Source organism: Tyto alba, unplaced genomic scaffold, assembly GCF_018691265.1.
Source record: "Tyto alba isolate M040663 unplaced genomic scaffold, T.alba_DEE_v4.0 Super-Scaffold_16, whole genome shotgun sequence".
Lineage (NCBI taxonomy): Eukaryota > Metazoa > Chordata > Aves > Strigiformes > Tytonidae > Tyto > Tyto alba.
This window is the reverse complement of record NW_024881278.1, coordinates 30,139,151-30,163,618: the sequence shown is the minus strand read 5'-3', so window position 1 is coordinate 30,163,618 and position 24,468 is coordinate 30,139,151. Positions and strand designations below refer to the sequence as shown.

Here is a 24,468-nt window from a genome sequence, read left to right as displayed (position 1 = left end):
CTTTTATTAGTACATTATACACATAGGAGGAAACAGGAAACAATTTGACACTGCTATATGTTTTCTCACTTTTTTTCTTGGAAACTTAAATTCTAAAAGACACACTTTAAAATAAATACAAGGGTAGAAAAGTGGGCTTTTGAGAGCAAACATCTAAAAGCTGAAGTTCAGGACTATCATGCCTGAGATCACATATCCATTACTAATACCTTTGAGCTATAGTGCATGGGAGTCAAAAATGGGCACTTCATTGTGCCAAGTGCTGTGAAAAGAGACTTTCTCTCAACAAAGGTATAAAATGAGAAAATAAGATGGATATAGGTGGAAACAGTATACAAGGAGACAATGAAATAATCCTAGTGAGAGCAGCTGCCCACCCTGTATGAACAAAGGATGCAGTCAGGAATGCGGACTTCTGAAATGGCATCCTGAGCAGTCAGGAGAGCAAAGAAGCCACCAGTGAAGATGGGCAGCACCAGAACAACTTGCTGGAGATAATTTCTGAGAGTTCAAGAACCTGCTGAAATTTTAAGTAGTCCCTTTTACCTTCCTGGAACAAAACACCACCTGCTGCCCTGCAGCAACAGTGTTGACATTTTTGGAAGACAGTGGGACAAAGGAGAGTTTTGCAGAACAATAAGGTAATGTTGCAGATATTCACAGCAGCTTCTCACAAGCGTGGGAGAAAACATAAGGTGCTTGCATGAAAATTTTACAAGTGGGAACATAAAATGAAATCGTGAGCTGGCTGGAAGCAAGTATCAACTCTGCTAGACTAAATTACACAAACCCTAAGCAGGACAGAAGTAGAACACAAAGATGTGACTGAAAAAGGATAGGAGACAAGTAAAATAGAAGGGGGATAAAAAAAAAAAAAAAAAAAAAAAGATTAAAAGCTGAAACAACCAAGAGAACAAGTTTTCCAGATTAAAGTATTACTTCCTGTGAGAATATGTGACAAGTTACTCTATTTCCTCATCAATACCATGGAGATAATGTTTCCTGCTGTCACTATTTCCCTAAAAGCTTTAAATTCCTGGTTGTTTGTACAAAAACCAGTCACAGGGAAGAGATGGAGATGTACAGACAATTTGGACCTTAAGAACTTTAATATTTTGTAAATGAAGCTTTAATCTTCACTATCATGCTGCCATCAGAGTTAATACAAGTTCTCTGTTTAAGGTACAGAGAAAAAAAATATACATTGTGTTTCGATAAGCAAGAAGGTGAAAAACAAATTAGATTTCTATTCATGGTCTCCCTTCATTACCACACAATCAAAAACACATGCAGATAGTTTATGGCATGAGGGACTACAGACCACAACTGTGCTAACCTCATGAGGCCACAAACACACAGGCCAGACAACCAGCACATTATCTTCTTTGTGGATATTGATTCACAGCTTGAGTCTGACCTGTGGTTTTCCCCAGCTTTTTCTTTTTTTTCCCTAAAATCACAATGAACTGTTCCTCAATTTGTCCCATAGCTGTAAGCAGCAGATCTGCTGGGATATTTCTATGTTTTGACAAGTTGCTTGAGTGGTGGAGGGGAGGAAAACAATACGTTTTCTATGCAGTGAACATAAGCTACAATTAGAAAGGCCCTTAAACTCACAGTTCCTCAGCTGCTATAAACTGGCACAGATCCACTAAAACCAATTGGCCAGATTCCCCAGACAGCTCAAATCAGTGTAGCTCCACTGAAGTTGAAGAAGCAACAACAATTCAAAGAAGCTAAGGATCTGGCCTGCAAACTGCACTGCAGTCCAGGAAGACCACCTGTGTTTAACAGGATTGGAAATCAAAAGGAAAGTCTGTGTCCTTATAGTTTACTCAATACTACTGGGACAAGTGATTTCCATGGTGTTAAGTCAGGTAGACTAAACAAGAGCTATATGAAATAAAAAACAGTTTAATGTTTCTTACGCAGTATAGTTTTACCAGGGAAAGTTATGTAATTTCTTGCAACATATTCCATGAGGCAATGAAATGTGAATGCAAGAAGCAGACAACTGAGGAAAGAAGAGGAACAGAAATAACACTATAAAGAATTCAAGCTATTTAATGAATTATAGGCACGACAAACTAGAATGTGCTGCCTTGCTCATGCTGACTTTATGTCAAATCCACTCCCACCAATGTCCGCGGAAAGAGTGGTATAACACAATGCTGCTCAGCAGCACACAGGTAACATAAAAGCACAGGAAAAAGCTCAGGTGGTTCAGCTTTTTATTTTGGAAGCTGTTCTGAAGAGCTTCTATATTCAAATTTAATGGAATGCAATTTTTACCACTCTAACAGTGAAAAGGCAGATGAAGAGCTGTAACTCAGTAATCAGCACTAGGCGAGAAACCATATCAAAGCATCTAGAGTCATGTTTTGTGGCTCACTGGTAGAAATCAACATTATTTGTGCGAAGCCCCTTTGAGGGGTCCAGCAAAAAGCAGTGGTTTTGTCATGCTGCCATGGAACAGCTCAGCCTAAATTTTCTGTGGTGAAGAATTCATGATTCTCTTTACATGAACAACTGACTCTGCACACAGGAACTCACTGAAAATAAAGTGATTGCTTACATCCTTAACACATGCACTCATGCATGTATTTTCAGGGCACAGGGTGTAAATGAACTGTGAAGACAAGATGCTTTGAATTCCAGGGGACCAAAAACATCCCCCACAAGTTCTGGGCATCCCAGCATTACTCTGCATCTGCTCATGAAGCCGTTGTTTGTCCTAGAGGATAATGCATAAGAAAGATAAGTGAAAATGATGCTGTTGGAGAAAATGAATCTCCTCTGCTTTGACACAGAAAAATTTAACTGCACCTTACAAGCACCTGCCCCTCAGTAGCTCTTTCTCACCCTGCTCCTAGCTCTCCTGTGGCTCCACCAGCTACCTCATCAATTCCCAAAGGAAACTCTGAAGTGGAAACTATGAAGATCTCTCTTAAGACAGACTCTCTCCTCAAGCCTGCATGGGTAAAGTGGAAGCAAAAAAGTCTGCACATTGGGTGACAATTTCTTCCAGTGTCCAAAGTCAGAATGACAGAGGAGATAAATTTTGCTTTAACCTTGCATTCTATTTTTAATGTTTGGAGATGTTTTGATTGACATTGAGAAAAGATGTGTGTGTTTGAAAGAAAGGCTACCAGCAAAAGCAGTGCAATCAGGCTCCTGCGGTTGGGCTTTACTGGCACCGTGCTGACACAAGGCAAACAGCTATTCAAAACTAAGTTTCTCCAGGGCTCGGGCAGTGCTTGGTTCTAACTGCACCACAACACACAGAGAACGTGTGATGTGAATTCAAGTCTGTAACCACTAGCAACTCACTAAGCAGATTTAAAATTTAAACTAAACTACATTTGAATAAAGGTATGCACAAACAAAATAGTGCTAAGCAGCTTTGCATTTTAGTGCTGTTATATAGTAGAGATCAACTTTGCAAAAACAGGGCTAGTCACAGATGCCCCATAATAATGAATTCAATCAACTTTTATACACTGCCGGTCCTTCAGCCTTGTCCTAAGGTCTGAAAGAGCCAGAAAGACTGCAGCTTACCTTCAGTCATCTCAACAACAGAATCTTCTCAGCTAAAACTGGTTCTGTGCTTCAGCTGAAATCAGTATTTGATCCACTGTTCCCTACAAAGAATTATGTTTCTCTTTGTCTGATTTCTAGTATGTGATCTGCAAAGATTGACATCTTCCTAAAACTTTAAACCTGTCAGCTAATTACCAATATTAATGCAAGAAAAAATATCGTGACTTTCAGGCCCTTCTATAAATTACTGATTTTGAGAGGAGTTTCACTTGGAGCATTCCATTTTGGTTTAACTTTATAAAAAAGTAATTCCAAGAAAAACCTTGGTCTTGAGTTATTATTACTTTTCAAGAAATCAACAAAAGTGTTTTTTCACCCACCACTTGTATGTCTCTCCTTTTTTCATAAGCAATCACATTCTTGTCATTAGAAACAGGATCTCTGCAAAGTTCTCAGCAAGGCAGGCACTTTCCTGAATATGCTCTTGATTCTTACATAAACTGCTCTGGCAACATCTAGTCTACCCAAAGCTAACACAGATTTGCAAATTCGCACATAAAACATCACACTAGCTAACAGTCATGATCATTGCCTACATAATCTGACCAACAAAGGTTTAACGTTTTCCAAATTCCTCAAACACCACAGTTCTTTAACTCTCACCACTTTCAGCAGAACTCATACGTGTATATTTCACATACAAATCTTAAACAGAAGAAAAATTACTTGTCCACATAGCAACATCTACCTTTTAATCTCTACCTTCCCACTAAAATAATCACCAATCCCAAACCATGCGTTACAGTCTCAACTATTTTCAATAAGCATGCTATTCTAACATGAAACTACCACTGTAAAGACCAGCAGAAAGCTTTTTTACAGCAATTTACCTAATTGGTATAAATTGAAGGAACAGCATGTACCTCAGACAGCAGAGAAAGTGGGAATAGGGAAAAGAGATAAAGAGCCAGGTAACTACAGTACTATATTATCATCTTAACAGAGTATAATGTGAAAATAATTACCTTATTTTTTTTTAAAAAAAAAGCTTGTCAGGGCCTTGGAAGCTTTGTATGTATTTTTAAAACCACTAAGCTGAAAATAATTAAAACTGGAAAGCTTCTGATCAAAAAACTGACCCAAAGCCTACCAAAATAATTCTTTATCTCAAACTAATTCATAAAATTTATTTGAGGGTTTTAACATAGTTGCTATTCAAGAGCTATAGCTGCACAGCCTTCCTCAGTGAATACATACACTATGATTGTTTCCCTGCATGTAAATGCACTTAGTTTGCTTAAATGCTTCCAACCTCTTAGTCTCTGGCTCGAGGCTACAGGGTAAATTCCACTGAGGAAGAAAATACTCAGATGAAATGATGATTCACAGACTTTAAACGTCATTCTTAAGCACACAAGATCTGCATCTCCTATAACACATATTTCACCATCCTCAAATATGTTAGCCATCTTTGTCCTCTTTTTTAAGCCAAAGAAAATCTTTGTTCCAACTATCCAGTCTCAAACAATTTCAAAGATTTAATCAAAATTAAATACTTAAGAGAAGTGATAATTACTCAAGAGACTAGGGTCAAAAGGCCTAGTGCTACTGTGTCTCATTTTTTTGTAGAGTACAGAACATGACATCCTAGCATGTTTCTGCACAAGTGCTTTCCTCACACAAGAGAATTGTGCAGAGCAATCTTTATCAAATTCTTTCACTTATATTGGCAGGGGAGAACAAAAAAACCCTAAGATCTTTCCTTTGTTTAAATGCATTTCCTGCCTTCCTTACTGCTATAGACTGTGTTGTGGCAGGCCTATTTATAGCCCAAAGAAAGGAAAAAGCACAACTGGAGGCAGGAAAACTAAGTTGGGAAAGAATAGAAGGAAGTGGGGCTGCCATTTAGCCAAACAATCTAGAACTAATTGAGCTCAAAAGAGCCCCAGCCTCAGAGAAGCTGCTGGGAGTGAACAGAGCACAATCCTGCTTCTCTCTCCAGGGCCCTGCCAGGGCTGCTGAGTGTGAAAGTCATGTACAAGACACTGCTGGGCAGCAAATAATCTCAGCATCTCAACACCCTGAAAAGAAGTCTTTAAAAACAGGAGTGTGATGAAAATTAGATACCTATCAAATTAAGGTAAGTGTCTCCTTCTGGCATTTCTGCTTGCTGCATTCTCCCTGTCTTTTCAGATGTGGCCAGACTGATAAATGAAAACAGAATGAGCTCTGGAGAATGAACTCCTGATTTTTAGATAAAGAAATCTGAATTCAGTTACGGATTCTTCAGCACTTTCCTTAAGCAAAAGAAGCCTTTACCATATATCGATAACTTTCCTGTTTTCTACACCTGCGTTGTGTTCATTCTGTACTCTGTGATTAAGTACTAGAGAAATGTTGATGGTAACTATATGCCCCATAGAAAAATAATGAAGCCAACTCTGCATGAAGATAAATATATAGAATCAGATGCAGAGAAAGAAAGGGAGAAGTATATGTAATATATATTTATAGAAGATGTGTTAATTTAGAATACATAATCAAAATGTATGTCATTTTTAACTAAAGTTTTGTGAGAACTTAGTCTTATATTCATGAGGTACACGTAAAAGTAGGAATTAAGCCAAAATTAAAGCACCTGAATGTTTCTATACTTTTAGAATTTATTATGGCAGGTAATTTGTGTGTGCGCACATACATAAAAATATACTATATATAGATATTGACATATATTATTCATTGTAGTTTTGCTTTGCAATACCACGTAGTTGCCATTCTGAGGTGAAATTTAAACTGACAGTAGAATGTGAGTGGAAATTTTTAATCTGCTTGTTTTCAGATACTATACATAGTTATACTATCACGACTGCATGTGTAAAAAAGTTCCCTTTTAAGATATACTAGTGTATGGACCCTATTAATTCATTGAACTAGCATCAACAAGACAGATTTTTAAGAGGAGAAAAATGAAAAGTTATTTTAAGATTGTGTTTGATTTCTTCGATTTCCAACATGTATTTTGATCTTCTAACAAATGAAACACTGTTGTGATTTGAAGGCAGGAGGATAGAAACTGAAGAATACTAGATTCAGGATTTCATCACGCGATTTTCATCTTTGAACAATGTATGAAAACAACCTTTGTATTAGTCTCACTGGTGTTAACACATTACCTCTATGCATATGCCATTCAGATTATTCATTTGTTTTTCAAATGTCTAGGATTAGTGGCTTATTGTAAAGTTGCTGGTGTGTAAAAAGGAAGTGTGATGTGTTATTATTCTACTGTATCCCTGTAGGATGCTATTATGTTTCGAGTCTGTTATTGTGAAGATAGCAAGGCAGGATGTCATCCATGTAGGTGAAAAGCTGCGATAGTACAATTGTAAACAGCAGCAGTCAGCTGAAAATCCGATCCAGGGAGGTGCCAAGCAGCAATTCCAATGAAACAGATGTTAGTCAATGCCCATAGAAAGGATCAGGCTTTTCTTTGTCTGATTGCAGAGCACTCAATTATTTACAGTAATTCTCAATTCCAAGAGGTCATAAGCCTGGTCTTGTGAAGAATAAAACACCTGTAACGTGAGTAAAAATAGAAGCCTGTACAGATACTTGCAAGAGAAAGCTCTTTAGACTGCAATTTGAATAACTAGCGTTGCATGCTCTCATTCAGGTGGCATTCATTGTTTTCAATTTCAGCAACTGCACAAAACAAAACCCTGCACAAAGACTGAGCAGAAACCAAAGAAAAAAAGTTTAAACTTAAAAATCTAAGATTAAACCATTTAACCACCATTATTCTATGTAAGCTTTTGTAAAACTCATAGGATGGAGAGAAGGAATGGAGATAAATCTGCAGATAAATACTCACCCAAGTAAAGAAGCATTGCAGTTTCTGTTACTGAACAAATGCAGCCATTTCCATGAGATGTCAGTTGCACAGCTACTGCAGTACAACTGAAGAGCAAACACTGGATCATTCAGATTTATTCAGGTCTGCAACACTCACTACAACATTATTTGAAAGCTTAGTATCACTACATGACTTCAGCAAAACTGAAACCATTGATTAGCTATAAGGAGAAGATAATTTGCACATCAGCCAGTTACAATGTAATTATACAGGAAGATGTGATAAAATAATGTACTGATGCACTTTCACATTTATCTGTGTAAAAGATATTATAGATGGTACTTAGAAATTGTCTAACTAATACTCTTAATAAATTCATGTCCTTAATGAAGAATTAACAGAACAAATTCTGATGAGAGGCATCAATGGAAACTCACTGAAGCCAACATTGTTGTTCATACCACTGAGGACAGTTTTTTTAGTCTGAAGAACTCCACTGGTTACTCAACTAGTTTCTGCTTCTTATTGTACGCTGTATGGGGAACATGGCAGTAGCTCAAAGCTACCCTACTCTTTCTTCAATCCCGTCTCCCATTTCAGCATCGAGGACAGGCTCAAAGCAGCTCAGAATTGGGGAAAATGTGTCAGCAGTATGGCTAGCAGTGCTCAAAACATACTATTCTATTTCCAAAAAACTGGCTTAGAAATTACTGTTAGGTTTTCTATGTTTGATAACTTAAGGCCAGTGTTTTCAATCTTGTCTCTGCAACTGTGAGAGCTAGTAACCCTAGTTTAAAAAAGGGAAGGTGTCTTACATAGTCACATAATCACAGAAGTAGCAGTTTTAGGGAAAAAAAACCCAATACACATAAAAGGATTTGTTTCAAAACCGCAAGAGTTCACAAGGTCATGAGTTCAAAGTTTGCAAACTGAGAGTTTTGTCCTGAAGATACAATCATTCCAGAAGGCCTCAGAATGAAATTTACACCCCTGCACCTTATAAAATCTTACTACCTGCTAGGGTCTAACTACTCTACAGGAGATTCTTTGTATATAAACACTTTTGAGTGTTCACAAGTACTAACAGGGTTGCAATTATTAAGACTCCAACCTATAATTTAAATACGAGAATTTGATATACCAGAAGGAAGTGGAGGTTCACATGCTTCCTACCCTGCCGTTATTTTGCCAGGAGATATAAAGTAGTCTAGGGTTGTCAAATAAATACTTCAGTCAACTGTCACTACTCTGTAGGCAGCTTGGGTTTCTGGTTCCAGGAAAGCTGACTGACTTAAAGAAAAATCACATGACTTAAAAAATAATGCACTTTGGGTGACAGACAAACCATGCCATGCTTTTATATAAAGCCAGCTCAGGTTTAGAAGGATTTATTATTCCTCATGCAATTGCTCTAGTGTAAGTATCTTAATTTCTCCCTAAGCCCCTATTCCACTATACCAAACATTCTTACAAGGGAGCTTTGTGCTCCAAGTCACAGTCAAGCCTGCTAACATTATAGCAAAAAAATAGCAGAGTCTTAGAAGTACTAGTGTGTCTGTTTGGGGCATTAAAAGCAAAATTTTTTGAGAACGCATGTACAGTCTACAATAGTCTCACTCAAAAAGCAGAACTGGGGGAGAGGGAACATAAAAAGAAATCCGGCTAAAACGCATTAAGAAATCAAGGTTCAATATTGGACAGCATCAAAATAGCTCTACAAAGAGAAGCAGCTGTTCAACAGTTACAACAGAAAAGTCAGTGCTAAAAAATAATTTCTTTGATAATGTCTAAAAACCCCAGCTTATAACTATGTGTTGAATAACATCCTGACTCGTGCAAATGTTTATACAGGTGCTTAAACTTAAGCATATGAGTAGTCCCATTGATTTCCAGCAAAATTATTTCAACAGGCTGATAAAATTTAAAGACGGGCAGAGTCACTAGATCATCTAGTCTGACTTCAAACACAACACACTAATTTCACCATTCCTCTTGTCTGAAACTCATAAGCTTGCCTGTTTACGACAGCACACATAGATATAGTATGCTCAAGATAAACTTTTAAGAGGAAGATCACGATGTACAGTGAGAATTGTTCAAGTTGACACAAATCCCTTAGCTCAAACAGGAATTAAATGTTGTGCAGGCTTTGTACCAGCTTACTGCACAAGCGTGAAGGTCAATGTGTTGAAAGATGGACTGTTTCTCCCAGTTTGACAGCACATAGAAAAAGCTATTAACTTTACTTTGGTTGCTTTCCTACTCTTCTAATGGACTAGAGAAGTACAGTTGCATAAGAAGGATGAATGAAAAAGCTGCTTTACAAGCCAACCTTCATGCAAAAGTGCAGCTATAGTTTTTGCCACTGGTTCTCTCATTTCCCAGAGGCCATGTGCAAGTTGTGGTACAAAATAAGAAGCCACTGATCAGAAGCAGATGAGACATAGAAGTGTTAACCAAATGAAGACATACAGCAAAAATGACAATGTCAAATCTCTTATCCCTTGAACACACATAGGCAGTTTAAAAAGACTTACTATTTGAACAAAAGGCAAGATAAGAAGTGGGAGACTTGACCTGGGGCCTCCTTTATAAGGACCAGTAACAGTGAACACACAACAGCAGAACAGTGCTGTAGAAGGATACAGTATACAGTCATAACAAAAAACAAAGGGAAGGGGAACAAGAAAAGCTGTCTTGGAGTACAAGTCCACCTTGCCCACAATTCATATTCAATTGATTACAAAGGATCTCCCACACTGAGGCAGAACAGAGGAGTTGGAACATACAGCCTCCAGGGATTCTTTGAAAACATGGCTAAGGGAAATGGGATGGCCTATGCTTTATGCAACTAAGCCTAAAAACACTGAAGTTGATATACATCCTAAGCGACTATGTTCACAGAACACCTAGAACAAAATAAAACTCCACTGTATGACACAGTATTACCAATGCTTGCTCACAGCAAAATTTAAAAGGAGCCTGCAAGTTCTGTGACCATGCAGGTATTTTCATGTCTTGGGTTAGCACACTATGTTCTTCCTTTTTCAGAGCTGGCAATCTCCTTGTTACTTAATACTTCCTGGGAAGCAGAGAGGTACCCTAAGGGAAGGAGAAACCTGTCCCAACTCTTGACAGCAAGGAAAAGTGGCAAGCACACCACCACGTTTCAGGCCTCAGCTCTTCTGTAAACTCATTTCAGCAGTTTGCTCTCATTTCTGCACTGGGTATCATCTGTGAAATGACCCTTCTCAGCTTCCTGTTTAGTAATGGTTGCGGACCAGTTTATGTCAGTGGGCCCCAAAGAGAGTGTGTGGACTCAAGCAACTGCACAATACAGAATACAGCCCTGTTGTAACAGTTGTATAATGCAGGACCATACACCTCTAGGAATATGAAAATGCAAATTGACCAGTCTGTTGCCAGTATTGCAAAGAAGTGATGCTACTTGGTCAAGATAGCACAAATGTAGTAAACAGCCAGAGCAGTTATGGTGTGATACAAGGCATTGTGTGTAGTCTGCTCTACCAACATACTTCAACCATGTGCACAATAACTCAATGTGGGGGGAAAATTTAATGTCCTGTCAGGCTCACAGGTCTGGCATTGTCCCACTATTTAATTCAAAATAGTTTACATTATAAAGCGTTATGTCGCTTTAGTTTGAGAGAACAAAAATTAATGTGTACCAACATCTCTGTTTAGATAGCTCGGCATTCTTAGAATCCTAACATACTTTATTTTTCCAGCATAGTGTTTCATTGTTGTTTTGGGCTATTATCATACCACAATTATCTTGGGAGGCTGGAGACAAAGATAAATCTTCAAAGATCAGCTGGCTCATTATTAAAGGGAAAAGAAAAACTAAAATAGCATTCAACTCAACTGAACTACAAAGTATTCTTTATAATTTCAGAAATGGGAAGAGGCAAGGGAGGGGAGTGGACTAATGTTGAATTCTTCCAAACTGCCTGACCTTCTTCCCAGTCACAGCAAGTCTCTTCTCTCTTAAAACAAGGAACCTCCATACTGCCTTCATATAACGCTGTGGGTTTAATACTGCAACACAGCCTATATGGAACTCTGGAGACAGCACACCATTCTACTAGAGCGCTATTCTATTCATTCACATCTATTCTATTAGAGTAGGAGTGTGAGAAACTGTCTTAAGCAATAATTAAAAGCAGAAATAACATACAAAAGCAGGTTAGTGTCCTCATACCATTAAGAGACATAAAACTTGAACATCAGCAACAAAGAAAGGCCTACATTCAAAACAAGTGTAGTAAGTCCAGCAGTTACATATACAGAGACCCTGGCCCCAAAGGGCTCTGGCATACAAAAACATCAAGTGCTATGAATACAATAAGCAAGTCTCCTCACAACTAACAAGCATGGAAGCAATAGCCCCTCTCTCATCTTTGCATTGAGTTCTTCAGAGAGTACATAGAAGGCACAGAGGAATCAAAATTTACTCATCTCACAGTAAGTTTGGAAGCATGAACCCCTAGATGTTTGCATTCAATGCAGCAGATCTCAGACAGGTTGCTGGATAACACAGTCTGACTGATAAACATGCTGTGTGTTGGACTTAGTGGAGACCCTGCCTGCCATTTCTACCAGGTTAGGCATTTGCAATCCATGCCTCATTTTACAGTGCAAGCACAAGCTTAAAGTGCTATTGTTTACAAGGGAGCGCTGCATTATTTTTTAGTATTTTGACAGAAACCGAAATAAAAATTGTTCCGCTTTTTTCCAGGGAGAGGAAGGAAACAGGCTTGGGTTTTTTCCTCTTTTCTGGCTCTGTTACTAGACTCCATTGTTTCCACTCCTGTAAAATCAATGCAGATGGACTATGTCCAGCTGCAAGGTGGGATATATTGCTTCAGGTTGACACTCAGATGTTCAGTACCAGCTCATGCTGCCTCACTGAGAAGAGACTGACTTACCAAACCAAGAACCACTGTGATGGCAACATGTACCTCAAAATTAACAAAACAGAAAAAACATTTTTCACTACTTATGTATAATGCAAAATTGGCAAAATAACATTCTCTGATGTATATTTTGAGTGAAAAGTATACTCAGAGGTGATGTATACAAAGTAAAGCTGAAAGTAGTTGAACTTACAATAAGAGAAACAAGAAAAATACAGAAGTCCCAGAAAGCTAGATACTTTCTGTAAAACAGAAATAAATGCATTATAAAACATACATTCACCGACTTGAAAACTTTTTATGCAACTATCATTCCACTTCATGTCTGAGAGAGGATGTAATGAAGACCTATGAAAAAAACACTGATGTCATACTTTTGTTCACTTGTACTCATCTGAATCCATCATGGAAAAAAACTCCACATTTGTTGAAGATTTGTAAATGGTAAAGGAACTACTGATTAGCTCTAACTTACCAGGTGCAGGAAAGACAACTGAGAGCCGCTGTACATTCAACACTGCAGCAATGCCCCATCCTTGTTCAGCACATCACTCAAAACAAGGATGGCTGGAGAAACCTAGAAAACAAATCTCTTCTAAATGATCGACTTTGTTTAGAAATCTTCAACTTCAGAACAATCAAGGTAGTATTGGAAAAAACACCGTTTATGACAGATTTGGGTTTATACTTGGTGGTACTACTGCATCTAGGTCTAAAATTTCAGAAACACACTCTTCCAGCTCTGTTTCTGAAATGAGCATATCCACCCTGTGAAATATAACTATTCAGTTCAGTTGGTAATCGACAGTGAAGAGCTTTTGTTGCTTTGTTGTGTTGGCTTTATTGATTAAGCGATCAGAAATATATTGTTACTGCTACAGAAGAGGTCCTTATCACCTGCTTTGATTGCATGGCACAATTTCACCCTATTCCTTGGCAAAGGCAATGCCACTACCCTTTAGTATTCACAGTGCAGAACAACTAACATTTGTCAATCCATCTCTAAAATTTCTTAAATATGTTGATATAAGGAAGGAACTACAAAATTGCCAGCTTCTCTGTGAATAATGTAGGCTTTGGGAGGGAAGGAATAAGGGAGGAAAACAGTTGGGTTTGTGGATTTGGCTTTTGTTCGAGTAGGTTTGAGGTTTTCATTCACCCCATTAGTCATGGTCATCCCCTTTCAAAATCTGAGGAGCAAAGGTACAGAAAAATTAAGACTATTCCCTCGTTCTCATGCTAAATCTGTAACCCCTAAAATCTAGTATCTCCCTGTACTTCTTCAGAGAAAATACTACATGAGTTAAGGTACAATTACCATTAACTTACAGCTGTGACTGCACAGGATTTCCACAAACCTGAACAGAGATTCTAAACTGGACATCAAGAAGAAATAAGGAAAAGGAGAGGGGAGCCACTAGTAACGTACACAAGTGAAAAGGCTGCCTTAAGTGATTTGGTCTTGCCATTTCCACCGCTCCTATACAATCCACCTTTATCATCAAACATCATTTTTCCACCTCCCATCTCTATCTCCTGGATCCTCTCTCCTTTACTCTTACACATCTGCACTTCACAGTTGGGACTAGATGATCATTGTAGGTCACTTCCAACTGAAATATTCTATTCTATTTCTATCCTATCCACCTCTTCTGCACCTTAGCACCTTCACTGCACTTCCCTCCTCTTAACTCCAGTAACCCTTTCTCCATATTCCCCTCCACTTCAGGCATACAGCTTCTGGGTTTTCCACTATGCAGATCAAGTGATTAGGAAAAAAATAAGAGCCCTCCAAAAGTGGTGGGAAAGTGGCAGGTAGAACAGGTAAGAGCCCCTCTGGAACATGGCATAAGAAACACTGAAGACATGGACCTCCAGCAGAGTGGCTTAATTCCCAAAGGATTCAGCATCCACAGAAACACCCAAATCTCTACTAAGGAAACGAACACACTAGTCAGAAGTTTACAACTGGGCTGAATGTTTACTACGTCAACAAAGAAGTCCCCCAATGCCTGCCATGATGCAACTGATCTGTCAAAAGGCGGGTCTGTACTTCAGAACATAGAAGTGTTATTGTTTTCCAGTGCTACACTTGGAAGAAATGTTTAACAGAGCACAACAGCTTTTCCCGCCCCCCGTTATTTCTGAGAATGGAATTATCACGTATTTTAGCTTAATTCACAAACTCCAAATTACAGGCAGGTACACAGAATATCAAATTTCAGTTTAAATTACTATACCCTCATATACTTAAAATCACTCAAAAGCATTTTTTTTTCCAGTGGAAACCAACAAGCAACCTTAACTCTAGGCATTACTATAGGCTCCACCTATGACATAATTGCTGATATAAAGAAAGGACTGATTTCAAGGATCATACCTAAGGATGACCTAATTTGATGATACCTTATCTTCTCAGCTCTTGCTTTCTTAGCCATAACATGATTACTGGGGTGTACCCTTGGGTATGAAAGGGGAGGTACGTAGTGCATTTGCAGTACTCCTGTGCCCCCTAGAGCATTATACTGAGGAACTTGGAATTAACTTAGATTGCTAGGGATATACACAGCCTGTGTACGTTTAAAATTGATCTAATGTAATGTAAGGTTGAGAGACTTATATACAACATTTTCAGCAAAATTTCCTTGCCATTATGTCCTTCAAATGCCCTTTAGCTGGCAGCTTTGAGCAAGAGCTGTTGGACTATTTATAGCAGACCTTTTAATCGCACTTAGGTATTTATAAAACATCCTGTCTAGTGAAGGCTTCCATGGTCTGCTTTCATTCACTTCTGCTGATAGTGGAGGCTATATAGTATCTGAGGCAGTGAGGTAGCCCAGCAAACCAGACATTGCTTATTAGTTATGGATTCCACATATTCTAAAAGGCTGCAGTCAAATCATAGTGCAACAAATGTAGTAACACAGACTTGCAGTTAGCATAACCTGACATTTATGTCCACTGAGAGTCTTACCTCCTGTTATATAAACTGCAAAAGAACATGTTAACAGAAAAAGACACTTTCAGGCAACCCACAAAACCACTGTCCATAATTCCCATATTCAGAAAACTAGTCTATATTCCAAAGTTTTGCACAGTATCAAAGCACTGATGCCAAGATAAGCTCTTTATCAGTGATCAATTTATAAATAAATGCTCCTACAGTTAATTAAATGACACATAAGCAAGTCGTAGCCAAGTATGTCTAAAAAGATGAGAGAAACAATACTTAAAAACAAGCCATGAAATAAGCCTCTCCTACAGTAAGGAGAGGCTCTAGATCCATTTATCCATCATCGATAAAAGCAAACAACCTCCTGATCACAAACTGAACCAAAATGGGCAACTTCAGTTCTTTGAGACTTCTAAAAGCTATCCATACTATTTGACATTAAAATTTTAACCTTACATGCACCCATCCCTATCACAATTCAGTGCTACTGGTACTCATTTCTTCTTGTTTCTGTTCAGTATTTCTCATATCATGTCTGAGAAATCTATGTCCATTTCTTAGTTTTCACTTGAGGCATCAATGTCCAGAGAAACATGTGCCCTTTTCGGTTCAATTGCTTTCTCACCAGAGTGAAGCTAATATACTGTTGTGTAACAAACAGCAAAGAAGGTGCCATCTGATAGATATAAGAAGACAACATTATATTCATTGTGTCTGCATTACCTACCTTATCTTCTTTTGTATGATGGCATTTCTTAAAAAAAGAAAAGAACATGAAAAAAAAATAAACCCTCCACAAAACTTTCGAGACTTTTATTTTCAGGAATTATACTCAAATTATTTCTCTGTTCTGTTTCATGATGACTTAAGTCTGTCTATCTAGCATGAGGAACTGATAAACTTTTTCCCGCATAAACCGCAATCAGAGTTTATGGCATTTTTTACTAAGCAATAAAAAAAATCATTTATTTGTTTACTCATTTCAGAAAGTACAAAGGTTCCTTTTCTTTTTAGGGAGTGTATCCCAAGTTGTTTGTGGAACTGTATTGCCATTCAGTCATTATCATCAAATTACATTCCCATGTGGAATATGACTACCGAATAAAAACAGGCATCTATTCAGTGCAGAGTGATGACTCTGTTCTGTGTGCTATTTCAAATGGCCCGAGTACTACCAGTATTTAATGAATAAAGGGTAAGTGTAAAATAATGAGATTGATACTGCATAATCAGAGAAATGGACAAAGTAATATTAATGGAAATTTTAGACTGGTAGACTATGGTGGAACACATTACAATCATGTTTTCCTCTGCATCAGCAGGGAGTAATTCTGTAATAAAGTTTGTAAAGAAGTTTAAGATTAATCTTAAAGCTGCATATAAAGTTCTGTTACCCTTGATCTCAAATGAAAATGCTTTTTAGGGGAAATGAAATAGCATTTATCAAAGTTAACTCATTTGGTCAACAGGCAATGCCCTAAAGCACAGCAAGTGCTTTCTTTCTCCTTCCTCTGAGCAAGGCCTGATATTTTATGCCCAGCTCAGTGAGCAGCCATCTGTGTCCAGGGTCAGAAGGAGCTTCCAATTCAGTTCTGCAGGGGCAGCTCGCAGTCCCTCTTTGACATCATCATCCCACCAGTGTCCCAAACTTAAATGAACTCGTTCCTCATGGGCTTATTTCTCATTTTTAAACTCAACATTTTTACAATCTCCTCTGCCCCTCTTTTAAAGCCTCCCTAGCAGCTCAGAATGTCCCAGGGCCACCGAGCCCCATGCAGGGGGACACTCAATGGAAGTTCCCAAGAAGCCTGGGGAGGCCTCCTCAATGCGGCCTCCCAGGATGGCCAAGAGGAGCGACTTGTTGACACGCTGCCAAGCCTGACTGCACGCTGGGACAAAACGGTGCTGCACACCTGCAGCAAATATTTGCTGTTTGCATAGCCGTTCGTTCACCTGCTATTCCCCAAGCATTCCTCCTTGCGCTACAGCTACTTACCTCGTTTCCAAAGGCAGAACAGAGGCCTGGCACCGTACTACGTCCAAGCGTTTCAAGCACGAACTCACACCTCAGGCTTCCGAGCTGAGGAGGCCGAGACGGCTGCACCGGGAACCTGAGGCCGCTGGGGGCTGCTGTGGGGCCTCCCCGCGGCCCCTCTCAGGCTCCAGGCACCTCTCAAGCCCAGCCCTCGGCCAGGAACTCGGGCCCTTGGTGACATCCAGGGTCTCCCGACCGTCGCCTTTCCTGCTTGGTGCGCTTCTGCCCTTTGAAAAGTCGGGCCGAAACGGGCAAATTCTCTTCGAAGTTTCGCCGCTGAGGGGGTGACGGTGCCCCTTCAAACGGCTGGCAGGGCGGGCACCGCGGAGGGGAGGCTGCGGCGCCAGGCTCGTCCTCCCGGGGAAAACCAGGGTCGAGCCTCCCCGTATCGTCTGAGGAGACTCAGCTGATGCTTCTTTCTGGCTGATTTGTTGTTTACGTGCATTACCAGGGCGTGGGCAGAGGGGCAGGCGGTGTAGGTGCTGGCGGGAGGCCCCTCACTGGGGCTGTGGCCTCGGGTACTGGGAGCACCTTCACCCCCCCAGTCTGCCGGCGAGGAACTCCTACGGGGTGCACTCGTGTCTGGTTGCGTTATGAAAGTCCATGTAAGTCGTGTTTTTTTTTTTTTTCTGTGGAAACTTGTCGAGGAAACCCAGCGGTTTTCCCTGTGATACCGAGAAAAAGAGAGACCTGCGAAGGCACCGCTAGTTAATTAGACACAGAGGGCTGCTTCCCTGCTCCAGGCTCAGCTGGCCGCGCTGGTGGCTGCAGGACTTTGTAACCATATGTGAGTTTATATAATATGAAGAGCTGGGTACGGTCAAAGGAAGCCACCTGAGTTACCCTGTTTTGCTGCAGCCCTCATCTTAAGTGATTTGCAGGTTTTCATCAGTTTCTGACAAATGTGCCAGCTAGGTATGCTATTATAATTTAATAATTTTAACAACAGCTGCAGTGCTAACTATTGGTGCAGGTTCTATTTCAGAAAAATGACCTATAATGCCCTTTATAATCCAGTGAGACTGTGCGATCTTGCAAGATCTGGACTGCTTACCCAACAAGGAATTACCATTGCCACATCCTATACTGAGGTATGGCAATTGCCTGTGTCTTGCAGTCTTTTCAATTTAAAGTACCGCCAGAGTTTCAGCACAGTATATCCTATAAGTGGGATGGGAATTAAGCAGTTCAGAAAATATTTTGCATCACACCCTCAAAATCCCATTGCCTTTCCCCTTAAATACCTAAATTTCTTTAAATATGTGCCCAAGCTAAAGGGAATTGGGTGCAGAGCCTCAGCTGAATTTCAGTAGCATATGGCTACATACCACCCTGGAAAATTCCATCAGAATCTTAATTTCTTCAGTGTTTCTCCTTCATTTGTCCTACATCTGGGAACATGGGGATAAGGATGCTTTTGTTTGCCATTTTGGTCTCTCTGTTTAGACTGATAGTTCCCACCTCAAAAAGGTTATCACAGTCTGACTAGACAATCTCTGGCACAATATAGCTCCATAATCTCTGCTGTAAAAATGCTAGATACCAGAATTAAAATGATCTCCGGTATTAATAAGGCACTTATCACTCAACTATCCAAACATGAAAGGTAGTGATGTTGCCCTTTAAGTACCACTAATCCCCAAAAGTGGGATTGTTCACATATTTTGCATGATCTGTGATGTGGCCTGATCTTAAAGACACTATGAATGCCATGGTGTTTTAAATTGTCCTGCTCCTGATGGTTTAAATTCTTATATTTAAACACAGCACTATGTGAGGTCAGAAACAAGCCCGAAGCGATCAACAGGGATGTGTTTAACTTTCCATTTGTGCTGCCCCTACTGTTGATTAAGGCTTATCTACTGTTTGGTGTTAGTCATTAAAAAAAAAAAAAAGTTATGGAGCACATAGCGCCACGTTCCAGTCAAATGCTTTAGCAAAGGCTGCTGTTATGAAAAGGATTTTCTAATAAGGGGAATAATGATCTTCAGATTCTGACCTCCTGGCACGGCAGTGAGATTTATCAGGAGGGGCATGTGACTAGTTAAGACACACAGCCCCAGCTTGAAGGAAACAGCTGCTCATTTCATGCTTTAGCACTTGGCAGCTGGACAAGGAAGGGTGATGTTTGTGTTGAATACCTCTGCAGAACCAAGTACAGTAAGTGATTTACCCTGTTTTTGGTTTTGTTTTGTTTTGTTTTCCTAAACTGCCACTGCTTTCCTATTTTCATCCTAGACCTTTCGTAAAAACACTTAAGGGTGAGGCGTATTTTGTCACTTCAGTGAAAAGCAGTCATTCATGCTCAGAATGCCTATATTTTTCTGTCCTGTGATTAACAATAGTGTTTTTGCTTTTGCGGGAACAAGACAGGTATGGTGTTTTGTCTTCATGCTAGCTAGGGAGGGAAAATGGTGTTTATTTACTCAGATCAGAGTAAAGTGAAGAGGTTGTTTATGGTGAACGTATTTTCCTTTCTCTGTAGAGCTAGTCAATAGGTAATGATGCAACTTGAGTACAGAGCAATTTCAGTATTTGGTTTAAAAGTACTCATGTAAAGACTTGACAGAGGTACCCCCTCAAAATAGTGTGATCAATCTGAAGAAAGTTGCTTGTAACTGGTTCTTTTTTGGAGGTGAATGCAGAGATTTTTTTGAAATAAAAAGGTAGAAGCAGAGAAATACAGGAAGACTGTAAAGATGCACTGATTACGATATAATAGAGTCATTGTTGATAATAATGCATAATTAGATTGTGACTATTGAAAAAATTTTTCCTAAAATCAGGGAGTGAGTCTCCTAAAGATCTCCAAGCCTTTAATTAAATTTATTTTTGAATACTTGCATTTGTGATGTTTTTGCTTCATGAGTGATTGATTTCCCCATCTGATAATTTTTGACTGTTATGGCCTGAAGTGTTACTTTAAAACAAGAATTGCAGTATAAGATATGTATAAAGGAACTTTTGATCAATTATTCATGTAGAGATAAATTAATTTTTTTAGAGGAAGACTTAGGAGAAATGGGAACAAATGAACAGGTGATGGAGCTTGGTACATGATGAGACCGAGGGATGCCATATGAGTTGGGGGAAGGTTAAAGAGGGACAGAGGTAGAGAGCAGTGGAGTCTTGTTGAGGAACCTGTATATCAAGTCAAAAAGCCTGAATTTCAGAACAGGACCAAGGGTAAACACTGGCAGGTTTAATGAGTCATGTGGTCCCTCCTCTAAAGATGGGGAGAATAATCCTTATTCAAAGACTTCTCACGTAAAAAAGAGAAACTTTATTTATTTCTCCCTGAAGACTTATTTATCTTTTAAACCATGGTTTATGGCTTTGCCGGTTAACTGGAAATTTTATAGGAAAATGTCAATAAGTTTCAATTGTTCACAAAACCAGAAGTCTGCCTGGCTTCCTGCCTGCTTGCATCTCCGAGGGTAGACTGCCTTTGAACCAAGAGCTGAAGTACTGTCAGGCTGCGGTTGTGCTGCAGCCCTCCCACGCAGATGGCACGCGACGCCAGGAATGCAGCAGGCCTGCGGGGCCCCGAGGAGCCTGGCTTTGTGTTGGGGACCCCTAGTCCCCTGGGAACTTTGGCCGCAGTGGGGTCCCTCAGGCCTGTCCGGGTCTCTACCCCATGGGGTGCAGGGAGAATGCCTGGTCCGTTCTCGCTTTTTTTATTCTGATCCCAGAGTAACTTCCGCTTTCTTCAGAATTGTAGGAATTCTTCATTTAAGGTAACACTATGCCACAGTGTGTTTGTTCCATCTTTGTGATGAATATTCTCTGTTAAGCAGACTCAGATGAAAAGAACTGTTGAGGGACCATGCTTTGAACCTAAGTTAAACCCCAAATCCACCAGAAAATAGATAGGAGCTCAGACTGTTCCTGCTGTACCTTCTTCTTCCCTATCTCTGGCACAACCGCTGTGCCAGGGTTGGTACAGAAGACTGGTGTAAGGCCATATAGCTCTGCATCAGTTGGATTATGAGCCAGCTATATGTGCCTCTTGTACAACTGATTTTATTCTCAGGCATCCCTGGGAATTAAGTGTAGTATAAAAGGGAACTAGTGATGATCGCATAGTAAACATTAGATAACTGAACTGCTGAGCTCACCTTCATGTAATAATGTATGAAAACATGTTGTCACAGTTGTCATTGAATTGTCTCAAAGAAATGTGGTGGGAGAGCTCAGGTCTGTGCCTCTATCCTATTGATTATTAAGGTCATTTACAATAAAGGAGAATAACTCATCACTTGGATCTGCAAAACCTAAGGTAAACCCTGCTTTATTTACAACTTTCAGCTGTTATTACTGTATCTTATTTTGAATTAAATTCAAGACTCATGACTAGACTTTTAAATACTCTGTTCATAAAGAAAATTTGATCAACATTACAAGATTCTCAAGGGTGCAGCTGTTTTAATCCTTAGCACCAACCCATTTTGGTAGGGCTATTTACTGTTAAACGCAGACAGCGTACTTTGAGAAACGAGAGTATTGCAGTCTTCAGGGTCTCCTCACTTCATGGGTTTTCTGGTGAACTCCACCTGCAACATCTGTTACTGCAGCATCAGCCATGGAACACACAATGATTTGGTGCTTGAGCAGAAGACGCAACCTCAGTACCACCACTCTTTTATATTATTTTATAGTATCTTGATCTCGCAAAAACACATGCTCAGCTTTTGAATATACTCCCCCCATTATGTTGATCTAAGTCAAGGCAGGTCTGCATAGGCATGAAGCACATTCATTAGATTTCAGCATGCTTGCTTTGGGGAAGTGCTCAGCCCTTGAATTTCCCATTGATATATGTCCAGAAAGTCCGGTACCTAACAGAAATTGTTCATCCTGGAATTTTTTTATTACATAGTAGAGGGGTTTTGGTAACAGCGTGACCATTGCTGTCCCTCTGCTGAAGCTCAGTGCAGACTCATATCACTGAGAGCCTTGTAAGATTCCTGTTAAATCCTTTTCCTTTAAGCTGAGGAACTGATCAGGGCAGCCTTACAGTTCTCTGAATGGGCGTATTTCTGCTCTATAGCAAAACATCTTGCTGAAGAGTAACCACAGTTTCGCCAGCCCCTCTCTCTAGTTGAAATTGCCATTATACAGAGGAGCCACTCCCAGGATGTTCCTGAATAAAGAGAGGAAACTACTTTTAAAAATACTGTAGGGGTACTTTGTGGTTTTCTTTTTTTCCTAAACTGTCCAGACCTGGCTACAGAACATTTGTGCAGGTACTCTAAACAACTTACACAAAATGTTTTCCGTTAACATATTTGTAGTATGATCGCTTTTCACCACTGAATTTGACAGACATATTTTCACAATGGCCTTTTAAGTCAGGAATGGCAATATCTTATACCTGAGAGAATAAAAAAGCTGAAACAAATTCTCAGGTCTTTTGATTGTTGCTGTTTGTTGCTTTTCTCTGTTTTTTTTTTCTATTCAATGTGAATAGTCAGTGCAGTAGTACTTTTTCATTAATAGGTTTGCTTATTGGTATGACATATCTAAAAACCACCTGACCACCAGATTAGTGGTGTTGGGATAGGGAGGAACTTTTCTCTTGTAAAGAAGGTAAAAGAATATCAGCTGCAAACACTGGCAACATCAACAAAACAGACTTGGTGAGTCTAGTTCAGATACAAAGACTAATTCTGCAAACACATAGCTATTTGCCAAGCTGAACTCATGAGTGGTCCCATCAGAAAGTTCAGTTTACCTCTAAGTGTATATGGGGTCAGGATCAAAGTGTGGGCGTGTGGAAATACCCACACAACTGATGTTTAGAGCTCAGCAGAAAATACGATTACCCCTGAGAATTACTCTGGTTGTTTTGGTGGCCATCTGTTGTCTCACTTCTCTGAATAGCTGCTCCCCTTGCTGCACTGTCCTCTGACCACATTCAAATAGGTGAAATGGTTTGACTCTCTCTTAACTGTACTCTCCCACCTGTGATTTATGCATATTCTCTTTACTAATGATTTGGAGTTTCTCAGTCAAGGGGAGAAGGCTTCAACATCTCAAGAACCTGCCAGGCATAATAATCTGTGCAAAATTAGTGAAGCTTGAGCTATTCTTCTTCAGATATTTTATATATTTATTTCCTGCCAACAGAAAATAACCATATAATCTTAAATTAACACAAATTTAATATTAGTGATCCAGCAATATGTCTGCTTTGGACTACTGCAAAAGTCATATCAAGCTTAGTATACCAGTAGCTAATAAATACTGATCTTACCTGTTATGTATATCAATACATTTCTATATACAACTCCTTCTGCTACTGTGAAAACTGCCTGTCTTTTCAACCCCTACCATGGAAACAGATGTACTACTCAGAGTATCAGTGGGTTTGAGTGAGAAAGTCTGGAGTGTGGAAAGTGTGCTCAGGAACAGGATCTCTGAGATGAACAAGGAATTTCCATTCCTTTTGAAGTATATTTTGCTCCCCATACCTGAAACAGGTTGTTGGTTTTCAATGTAGAAATCAGTCTTAGAGGTTAGTATTTAAGTCAGTCATGCATGATATGGTCAAATAGATTGAATGTGACTTAGACTGGGTATATTTTCATACTTGCTAAACACGTTGATGAGGCTGCCTTTGACATATGACCCAGGGTTGCATATTTCATTGTCATGATGCTATATCCTTTTTCATATTCTTTAGAAAGACATAAATTTCTCCAGCTTAAACTCTGGTCTCACCAAATTGAATTTCCTTAATCTGAAATAGCATTATTACAGATAGGTTTCCATTCATAACTTGTTATTCACTTAGGTCCACCCAGTCTTGGTGCTGGTTCATATGGCATGCACCGGTAAATTCTGTTTGTTTGTTTTGCAATGCCCCGGTGTTTGAACCCAGAGCTTGTTTGAAAATTTCTGGTGTTGCTAGTGGGAAGCAAGAAAAACAGTTTATGCAAATATGGAATTGATTACTAGTGGGGCAAATTACATCAGAAATTCTTTGCTGAACTAGGGCTTGAGTCAACTTACTGTCTGGATATATAGTGATTTTTGTCATCTGAATCAGAATAGCCCTGACATTCCAGCCTTATCACACTGTTCATGAAATAGCTTCCTTAAAAGACCAATAATAATCTCCTCTGCTAAAGACGTCTTGCCTACTTTA

The 24,468-nt window shown here is 39.5% G+C and overlaps 1 protein-coding gene across 4 annotated transcripts in view; it reads left to right on the top strand.

Annotated features, from left to right (window-relative positions):
* The first annotated feature begins 5,513 nt into the window (after positions 1-5,513).
* RASGRP3 (RAS guanyl releasing protein 3) overlaps positions 5,514-24,468 on the top strand; it is a 66,341-nt gene continuing 47,386 nt past the window's right edge. For 2 of the 4 annotated variants that reach the window (XM_033011039.2, XM_009965908.3), the window contains exon 1: positions 19,373-19,478. The gene's annotated coding sequence lies outside the window, so the exon portion shown is untranslated. Of the gene's footprint in view, positions 5,681-17,865; positions 17,924-19,372; positions 19,479-24,468 lie in introns of those variants that run through there. The other 2 variants (XM_033011037.2, XM_033011038.2) reach the window with 2 other exon arrangements.